Genomic DNA, 7478 nt, shown 5'->3' with positions numbered 1-7478 from the left:
AAGCCCCCTGCACCATGCCCCATGCCCCCGACCCCATACCACACGCCCCATGCCCCTTACTACAAGCACCCCGGCCCATGCCCCATGCCCCCTCCCCATGCCCCCAGCCCCATACCCCCCGTTCCAAGTCCCCCAACCCATGCCCCATGCCCCCCCATACCCCCGGCCCCATGCCCCCCACCCAATGCCCCTTGCCACCTGCCCCATGCCCCCCCATACTCCCGGCCCCATGCCCCCCTGCACCATGCCCCTTGCCCTATGCCCCATGGCCCCCCACCCCATGCCCCCCACCCCATGCCTCCCGGTCCAAGCACCCCGGTCCATGCCCCAAGCCCCTACCCCATGCCCACAGCCCCAAGCCCCTCACCCCCTGCCCCATGCCCCCCATCCAATGCCCCGCGCCCCATGCCCTCAGGGTACACGGGGACCAATGCTGCCCTGACTGCAGGCGGGTGGCCGCCCCGGGGCACAGCCCATGATGGGGCTGCCCGCCCGGGTCCCCACCAAGGGGGGCAGAGGGGGCGCCCCAGTCCTCCGCGCATGGCCCGTGGGGGTGACCGGGCCTCCGGGCCCATAAAGCGCAGGCGGGTCGTGAAGCCAGTTTATGGAGGCGGCGGCGGCCCGGGCCGCTTTGATGGTGGCAGGCGGAGGCCGGGGCACCCAGATCCCCCCGTAAAGGCCTGGGTCGCATAGAAGGGGCGGCGCGGCCTCAGGCTCCAGCACCCCCCTGCCTCCGCACCATGTCCTGCTCCTCCCGCCTCGGCGCCAGCGGCGGCCCCAGGACCTTGAGCTGTGCCGCGGCCTGCGGTCCCGCTGCTGCATCACGGCCGCCCCCTCCGCGCCGGCTCCTGCGGCCGCAGCTTCGGCTACCGGGTCGGGGGCCTCTGCGGGCCCAGCCCGCCCTGCATCACCACCGTGTCGGTCAACGAGAGCCTCCTGACGCCCCTCAACCTGGAGATCGACCCCAACGCACAGTGTGGCAAGCACGAGGAGAAGGAGCAGATCAAGTGCCTCAACAGCAGGTTCGCCGCCTTCATCGACAAGGTGGGTGTCCCTTCCCAGGCCCTCAGTTCCTGCGGGGTCAGGGGCAGGACAGGGCGGGCCCAGGGCAGCTCCCAGTCTGATGGACCGGACAGACACAGCTCAGGGCCCGGATGCACCAAAGACGTGACTACGGGGCACAGGCTCCCGGTGGGATGGTGTGGCTTGCACGTGCCCCTCTGGCCAGGCAGGCAGGTCCCCGCACAGAGACGGGGACGGGCTCTGACCCCTCATGCCAGAGGCACAGGGCGGTCCGTGCACGTAGATGCAAAAACCAACAGAAGAATAGGAGGAGGACCGCAGGGGCACCCTAAGGATGGGTGTCCCCGACCGCACCCTTCCTCTGTCCCACCCATGCTCAGGACCGAGGCTGAGGAGGGAGTCAGGGGCAGGAGAGATGTGGCCCAGAGGAGCTCCTAGTCTGATGATGGAGGAGACGGACGCACGTCCAGGGCACAGACAGACACAGAGAGATGAGCACAGGGCAGCAGCCCCTAATCGGATGACACTATCATTATATACAACCTGGGTCCAGTCAGGCAGGGTCCCCACGGACAAGAGGGTTGTCCTCGCTCATGCTCTCGGTGAGCCTGGACGTCCGGGGAGAACCTTGGAAGTCCCCGGTCAGTCTCTAGAAATGGGGAAAGGAGGCTGATGATGCTGCTCAGTGACCATTTGAGGTGGTACATGAAAGCATTAATAACATTGAAACAGCTGATGGGAAAACTGCTCTCTTCTCACGTTTGTGTCAATCCTTAAGATTAAATCTAAAATTAGGTGCTGGTAGTCTTCGGTGTCCCTCTAATACTTGCTGTTCTTCCACTTTTAATAAAGAGAGCAACCAAAAAAAAATAAAAATAAAAATAAAATAAATAAAGAGAGCAACCCTCAGGTTCAGAGCTGCTGGGGACGACAGTTTCAGCTAGAATTTAATGTTGTGTGACTTGCTTTTATGTATGCCTATGACCCTGCCCCATGCCCCTCGCCCCTGGTTCTTCAACTCTCAATATAAAGTTAGCCCTTGAACCCCACTTAAGTGTAAATGTGAAGCAAATCCACCTATAAATGAATCACATGTAAAATAGTACAAGGGGATGGGAAATCCTGAAGTCAGCCTGCGAAGGCTTCACACCGGAGAATCACTGCCCCTAGTCCAGCCCTTTGACTGCACACAGAAGATAAAGGAGACAGGGGCATAGGGCAGGGGGTTTGCCCATGGACCCCTGAGAGCGGGTGGCAGAGCTGGACTCCAGGCCCAGGCGGTCCCTCTCAGCAGGCACTGCACCCTGAGTGTGCCGACGGTGACACCCGGGAAAGGCAGCCGGGGAGCCGAGCATGGAAGATGTCCTGGCCCAGGAGCAGGCGGTGTGGGCTCCACATCCAGTGTCTCCCCTGATCTGCTGTGTGACCCTGGGCAGTGGCTCCTCCGCTTGACCCCAGAGATCTCCACAGCAGAGCAGTGTGGGAGCTGGCGGCGGCTTGGAAAGGCAGGATGGGGGGCTACGGCAGGAAAGGCAGGATGGGGGGCTACGGCAGCCCGGAGACCCCCTGCCACATGAGCCCTGTCAGCCAGGACCACCTGCAGTGAGCGCATATAACATCAGCAGTCCCCGTTTCTGGACTCCCGAGTAAGGAATCCCAGCTCCACTCCTCAGGCTGGCTGGAAGGACGCCAGGCCTAAAAAGCAAAGCAATGTCTCAACTCCAGTTAAAATGAGCAATGGGACTCTGGGGTGGGGAGGGGTGGCTGGTCCTGTGTGCTGGCCATTGCCCGTCGTCAGCGCAAATGACTTCCGGTCTTGCATGCTTCACTTCCCCGCAGCCTTTACCCTCCCCACTTTCCAGAACCTTCCTCCATTCACATCATCTTCCTGGCCCGCAGTTAAGCATCCAACCGACCTCCCCCTCCCCCGTACTTCCTCCTTGGGTCCCGCCGTGCTGCTTGCTGAGAGCCTGCCCTCTCTAACCTCCCCAGTTAGGTAGCCCTTCCCCCTCGGCCTTCCATGCAACCTCAGGCTGGGCACGAGGACAGAGATAAAAGGACCATAAGCCCTGCCCTGGGAGAGCTCTCAGTGGAGGCTTTCATCCTCCTCTATCCCTCCCAACCCTGCTCTGCATTCCTTTCCTCCATGAAGACTATCCCCCCCTTCCCCAACCCAACAGTAACACAGCCCCTCCGCCCCTCAGTTTCTCACAGTCTCTGGAGTTACAATCCAGAACAGAAGGCCAACCAATGTGCACGGCACCCCCGTCCCAACCCTGCCACCCCATCGGGAATGAGCAGCCCCTGAAACAGGAAGAGCGCTGGGTGACAGGTTGGCCTGAGTGCCCAGAAGCAAGGGACGGGCAGGCTCCCTTCTAGTCCAGCACGTGTTGATTCTGTGACCACCTCCAGAAGCTCCAGTTCCCGGAATGTGCTTGCCTGGGCCTTGGCTCTCCTTTCGTCCTCTTCAGACCCCACCCGACTAAAGCTCTAGCCACTGACGCCTGTGCCCTTCATCTGCAGATATGAAGAGGAGGTGGCACTAAGGGCCACTGCTGAGAATGAATTTGTGGGTCCTGACAAAGGTAAGTGATTGTCCCCCAACCCAGAAAGCAGGGCAGAGGCAGAGGGAGGGGTCCGTCATTCAGAGGCTGAGCGGCTGCCCCAGAATCACACACGAGCAACACCTCCCGATTTCCCTCCCCAGCCCTCCACGCCTCAGTACTCCCAGAGACGCCCCGGACATTCATCCCAGGACAAGCAGGGCACTCGAGGCCCCTGTCCGGGGTAACTCCCATCTGGCCCATGGGTTTCCCATCCCCTTCTGCCCTGTGCCTGCTGGAGAGTGGCCCCCCCTAAATACCGTGAGTGCCAGAGCACACGGATGCTCCAGGAGGCCACATTCTCAGGCCACCAACAGCTGGGAGAGGCTGGCGTGAACAGTGCTGTTGTTCCTCACCCCGTAGACTTGATTCACCACCGACGCCATCATGTGGACTCCCCCCAGGTCCTTCCCACCACCTGCATACGAGGAAGGCAGGGGTCACTGGGAGGAAACTGAGGCACGGAGAGTCAAGCGTCTTGGTCCTGAGTTGCCCTGGCTTGGAACGGGCAGAAATGATCCCTGAGACCTCTTCTTCTGACCACAGATCTAGATTGCCTTCCCTGAGATGCCAGGGCACAGAGGGCTGGGGCATCACTAGAACAGACCCATTTCACACAGAGCCTAAGTTTCAGCAAGGTGTGCATTCTGGGAGGATCATCCAGGTAGGTAGCAGAGGAAGTGCCTGGCAACCTCACGGTCCCCCGTCCTTACTCAAACCTACTCCTGCCCCCTTTCCCTGCGCAAAGACTTCACCAAAGCCAGGCACTAGGATGAGCAGCCAAGGAGAGTCTCCAGGGAGAGACTGGTGGGTGCCCTCCCGGGTGGGAAGAGCTTGTGCTGCCTTCCTTCCCAGTGACACACCCGTGCCACCCTCTCCCCTTTAGGATGTGGACTGCGCCTACCTCCGCAAGTCAGACCTGGAGGCCAACGCCGAAGCCCTGACCGAGGAGATCGACTTCCTGCGGCGCCTGTATGAGGAGGTGAGGGGCCGTGGTCCAGGCAGAGAACTGGCAGCCAGCCTGGAAGAGGGGGCCCTGGCCTGGGACTGGTTGGCCTGGGATCGGGCTGAGGCCTGCAGTCCATGGGGCTATAGTGGGAGCAGGGGCGGGAGACCAGGGAGGGTTGGGTCCACACGTGCTGGGAGAGGCTGGGGTGCAAACAAGATCTTCCATCCTCCCCCCGCCCCCGCAGGAGATCCGCGTCCTCCACGCCCACATCTCAGACACCTCAGTCATCGTCAAGATGGACAACAGCAGGGACCTGAACATGGACTGCGTCGTGGCCGAGATCAAGGCCCAGTACGACGACATCGCCAGCCGCAGCCGGGCTGAGGCCGAGTCCTGGTACCGCAGCAAGGTCGGGGCCCAGCCTCCCCCTGCCACAGCCCCAGAAGGAGGGATGCTGAAAGGGCTTTGGGTTTTGTCCAGCTGGGATGGACGAGGGAAGGGCAGGCAGCCCTCGGGTTGGGGTGGCAGTTGTGCAAGGTGTGGGGCTTAGCGGGATGACCCGTCCTGAGCCTCAGGAGCCCCTGTGCTCCCCCCCACACACACACAGTGTGAGGAGATGAAGGCCACAGTGATCCGGCACGGGGAGACCCTGCGCCGCACCAAGGAGGAGATCAACGAGCTCAACCGCATGATCCAGAGGCTGACGGCCGAGGTCGAGAACGCCAAGTGCCAGGTAGGGCTCACGTTGAGCGTCCCAGGGCCGCCCAGGCAGTGTGTGCCCCAGGGACCACCCCACTCACGCCCGAGCCCATGTGCCTGGCTAGAGGCCCTGGTTGTGGCCCTTGGGGGGACCCGGCTGATGAAGGGAGAGGCCTTTTTGGGGGGGGTTGGAGGTGGGAGCGACCAGACACATCCAGGAAATGGAGAGAGAGACCCGGGACCATAGCACCCTGTTCTCTGCGCCCCCAGAACACCAAGCTGGAGGCCGCCGTGACGCAGGCGGAGCAGCAGGGCGAGGCGGCCCTCACCGACGCCCGCTGCAAGCTGGCCGAGCTGGAGGCCGCCCTGCAGAAGGCCAAGCAGGACATGGCCTGCCTGGTCAAGGAGTACCAGGAGGTGATGAACTCCAAGCTGGGCCTGGACATCGAGATCGCCACCTACAGGCGGCTGCTGGAGGGCGAGGAGCACAGGTGAGGCCCACAGGTGTGGGAAGAGGCTCTTCAATCTCCCCTACCCTGTGCTTTGAGCTGCGTGCATATTTGCATATCATTTGCATATTATTTGCATCAAGCGTCCGTGGAGGAGGGAATTTGCAAGCATCGTCCTCCCCAACTAGTTTTTGTCTCTTTGCTCTCTCCCTACAAGGTTGTGTGAGGGCATTGGTGCCGTAAAGGTCTGTAAGTAATCTGTGCTGTGGGTTCTGAAAGAAGGGCTTGGGGTTCCTGGCGGGCAAACGTTTTCTTAAAGGACCAAAATCGTAACTATTTCAGGCTTTATGAGCCATCCAGCCCCTGTCTCAACTACTCGGCTCTGTCACTGTCATGTGAAAGCCACAGCCACAAGCAACTCCTAAAGAGTACACATGGCTTGGTTCCAATAAAATTTTATTTACAAATACAGGAGGCCAGCCCAGACCACACTGTGAAACCCTGAAAGGAAGGGGGTGGGGGGAGGTGGCGGTGAGTGATTATAAGTTAAATAGCTATTTCTGCCTATAGGGAAGACCTGGAGTTTATCAAGGATGTTGGAGGCCAGAGTGCAGGAAGGGGTGCGGGGCAGGGCGGGGAGGGGATCTGGGGGGAAGGGAGGCGTAGAAGTGGAGGGAGGAGCCCTGAGCAAGAGAAGGGGGCGCTGGCCAGTAGGCAGGGGCGGGGGGTGATGACCTGGTGGGGAGACTAAGCCCCGTTCCTCCCCCCCCTCGCAGGCATCAGCAGCTCCCGGGGCGGGGTCGTCTGCGGGGACCTCTGCGTGTCGGGCTCCCGGCCAGTGACCGGCAGCGTGTGCAGCGCCCCGTGCAGCGGGAACGTGGCGGTGAGGCCGGGCCTGTGCGCCCTGCGGCCAGAGGTGCAGCAGCAGCTCCTTGGTGCGGTTCGGGTAGCACCTCGGGCTTCGCAAGCACATGGCCCCCCAAGTCCAGGGCCCCTGCCTCCAGGCGGGCCCCGCGCCCGAAGCGGAAGGGCTTGGAGAGCCGCCAGCCTGCCCGCCTGCAACCTCGTCTTCCCGCATGTGGGCTCCGCGCGCAGCCGGCCGGGCCCGGGGTCTCCCCGCCTGGTCTCCCCGCCCTGGTGGCTCCTGAGAGCCAGCCCGCCCCGGGCCCCTTGGCTGCCCACGGTGGGGGCGCGGGGGCCACGCTGTCCCACGGGCCTCGCCTGCCTTCGGAGCCCGACCCCCTGGCAGTGGTGAGGCTGCAGCCCCACGGGGACATCTTCGGTGACTGCCTCGGCGCCCTCTCCCTCGTGCTTCGTCTCCGCGTTGCCAATAAAGCTCACGCGTCATCCGCAGTGTAATCGGAAGACCTCCCGTTGGTGCACACGCACGTGCACCTCCAGCCCCGTGTTCGGCCCTGGCAGGCCTCCCGGGAAGGTGTTCCCCGCCGAGGGGTCCCTCTGCGGCACCCTGCCCCTAGTGCCACAGCCCTACATCCTGAAGGCTGCGGGGGGGCAGGGGGCATGAGGGGGGCTGGAGGGAAGTCAGGAGGGCAACCCCGAGGGGATTTAGCCGGGAGGGGAAGGGCCTGGCTCTCCCGACCCCTTTGGTGGGGAACCTTCTCACCCGTGGCTGGTGGGACACCAGTGGCCTACATCTTCCACGCCCCCAATTCTACCTCCACCCCAATGCAGGAGAATCGGCCACGGGATCAAATACAGACTTCCCCTCCCCCGGAAACTGACGCTCTCTTGATC

General features: G+C 62.4%; 1 pseudogene; it reads left to right on the top strand.

Annotated features, from left to right (window-relative positions):
* Window positions 1-740: 740 nt before the first annotated feature.
* Window positions 741-7248, top strand: LOC486533 (annotated as a pseudogene).
* Window positions 7249-7478: the final 230 nt, after the last annotated feature.

This window comes from Canis lupus, chromosome 27 (genome assembly GCF_011100685.1).
Source record: "Canis lupus familiaris isolate Mischka breed German Shepherd chromosome 27, alternate assembly UU_Cfam_GSD_1.0, whole genome shotgun sequence".
In the NCBI taxonomy this organism is placed as follows: Eukaryota; Metazoa; Chordata; class Mammalia; order Carnivora; family Canidae; genus Canis; species Canis lupus.
The sequence above is the reverse complement of the archived record's forward strand: the minus strand, read 5'-3'. Positions and strand labels throughout refer to the sequence as shown.